Source organism: Lactuca virosa, chromosome 1 (assembly GCF_052849685.1).
Source record: "Lactuca virosa cultivar CGN04683 chromosome 1, Lactuca_virosa_CGN04683_v6, whole genome shotgun sequence".
In the NCBI taxonomy this organism is placed as follows: Eukaryota; Viridiplantae; Streptophyta; class Magnoliopsida; order Asterales; family Asteraceae; genus Lactuca; species Lactuca virosa.
The window spans coordinates 215263258-215266125 of record NC_136426.1 but is presented as its reverse complement, the minus strand read 5'-3'; the positions used below and the strand labels follow the sequence as shown (position 1 = coordinate 215266125).

The following is a 2868-nucleotide window of genomic DNA, read 5'->3' as shown; positions in this document are numbered from 1 at the left end:
ACAAGCTTTGTAATTTCATAATAACAATATTCACTAGTTTATAGTATTATCAAAAGAAATTGCAAAGATCATATTTTTTTCTCTTCGAATCCAAAATAGATCTGAAAATAATCCCGTCATTATTGCGTAAAAAATGAAAATTCAATCATGTTCAATAAACCATAATCAACTACAAAATAATGGCAATCAAGCCAATAAAAAAAAGTACGCAATTACTAAATTCTTCTAAAAATACTTGTAAATACCATTCATGATTATTCGAGAAAATCACATCATGTTCATATCACGAAAACTATGTTTAGAAGGATTTAACGTTAATCGAAAAGAGGAATGAATAAGTAATTAACATGGCATCTGATGTGTAAACCATATTAGAACTTTAATTGGAAGTTTGATGAGCTCTACTACTAAATTTGCAAGTCCAGCAACACATCAACAACAAGGGCATAAACAACTTACCACTGATCCAATTATACAAACCAGAACACTAATAAAAGAGATTAACAACACGTTCAAATCGAATGGTAATCCAATCAGAAACCCTATCATCCTGCAATGACTACTTCAATTAAAGAAGAAAACAAGGTACTTAAAATTTTTGGGAGTTTTGGTTTTCCCCCTTATAGTTGAGGGCCACAAGTTTAGACGTTCTCAAAATATTTATAAAACCACGTTAATTTTAGGACATGCAAGTATGCATATTCTAAATCCTTCATATTTTGAGAAAGATGACATTATTCTTACGACACACATTTTTGCATATCATAAAGCTAGTATGTCATAGTTTGTGTGTCATTAAAGGACTATATTCTAGTAGTTGGTACTTCCCCATTATTCCATGTAACCAATGACTACTTAAATTAAAGAACATTTCAAAGGATATAATATGGCACAAGCCTAGTTATGGTAGGATAGATGATGGTGTATTTTGTTACCCGATAGATTCACAAACTTGGCATGCCATGTATGACAAATTTCCCGAAAATTCTAATGATGCAAGAAATCTATAGTATGACATTTCGGCTATGGAGTTGACGTAAAAAGAGGAGACACACATCACAATGTATGGCCCATTTTAACTGTCATATATAGTATTCCAGCATTATTATGTATGAAAAAGTTTTTCATCATGCTTTCATTACTAGTATTTGGTTTTCCATGTATTGATATTGATGTTTATTTAAGACCTTTGATTGATGATCTTCATGTATTAATCGAAAGGGTTTGATAAGTATGATGCAAGTGCAAGAAGAGAAGTTTATTCTACTTGTAGTTTAAGTTTACTCTACTTGTAGTTCTTTTATGGACTATAAATGATTACCATGTCCCTAAAGTATATGCAAGTGTTTTTTAATGCTTCGTAAAAATACTAATTATGTTAGAATTCCTCGCACACAGAAATATAGTTATGTCATTCATAGATGCTATCTTCCATATGGCCAAGCATTTAAACCTCAAAACAAGGGATTCAATAGAGTGAGTGAGTTGGAACATGCCCCATAACCCATGAGTATAGAAGCGATATACAATGAAGTGAAATCTGTACAAAATAAATGGGGGAAAGGCTACTTCAACCTTGAATGGAAAAAATGGGAGGTATAAGAGGAAAAAGTAAACTTGAAAAAAGATTTCTCGTCTTTAGAGGAAAGAAGGAAAATTAGTGGAAGAAATGCAACATTTGGTATTAACGCCTTAAGTATTAGCAGTTTAAATCTTTCCAAAACAGTTTAGATTTCATGCATATTGAAAAGAACGTGGGTGAGAGTCTTATCGGTACATGCCTAACAAGACCAAAAACGGATTGAAATCTCGAAAATATCTTGAAAGCTTAGGGTTAAAACCAGAGTTGTTAACAAAACCAATACAAGGCGGTAAGTTACTCCTTGCAGCAAGCTGCACATTAACCATAAAAGAAAGGGACATATTTTTAGGAACACTTAAATATTTAAGAGTTACACAAGACTAATTTTCAAAAATTTCTAGTTCGGTGAGTGAAAAGGAGCATAAGCTTAGTGGGCTTAAATCGCATGACTATCACATGATAATGCAACAGTTTTTGCCAAATTCAATATAATCGATTATTAAGAAATCCACAACAAATGCTATACTCCAAAAGAATTTCAATTATATTTCTCGTAAGGAAATCATAGTGGCAGGGATCGATCAATAGCAATCAGATATATGTGTCACATTGTGCTTATAAGAGAAAAACATACTAGTGAAGTAGGATTATGTTGTCCAATATGCTTGTGATGGATGTATCAATTTTAAAGATGCATGAAAGTTACAAAAGGTCATGTTCGGATCCTAAACAAACCTAAATGTGAAAGATTCTTATGCTCAAGAGTCATTATAGAATGATATTGCTAGCTAACATATGATCCGAAAGGGTCACACTATCAACAACTTAATGCAAATTTATTATTTATAAGAAACCGTTTCTTGATAAATAAATATAAATCTTATACTTAATTGGTAATTATTTATTTCATGGAAATATTAATTTTCAATGTTAAGTATAAAATATATCATAATATAGTGTAAGTGGTTCCGGTAATGAGGAATCTAGAGAGAAAGAGTGGGGGAAATTCAAGCCTTACACGTCCATTATCCATAAGTTTATGTAACATAGGGAGAACATAATAAGCCTAATTTTAAAGAGACATAGAAAAGAGATAGAGAATAACCAGTAGTGAACACGAATATGATGAAAAACATAATTTTGAACACAAAATACATCTTAATTTTTTTTAGATGGACTTTTGTTATGAACTTTAGTAAATAATTATATGAAATTTATAGAGATGAAATAAATTTTCAATTAATGCTATAAAAAACTATTTATTGCTAATTTCCAAATATAAAATT

At 30.7% G+C, this 2868-nt stretch overlaps 1 pseudogene; it reads right to left on the bottom strand.

Annotated features, from left to right (window-relative positions):
- Positions 1-342: 342 nt before the first annotated feature.
- On the bottom strand, positions 343-964 carry LOC145127282 (signaling peptide TAXIMIN 2 pseudogene; annotated as a pseudogene).
- Positions 965-2868: the final 1904 nt, after the last annotated feature.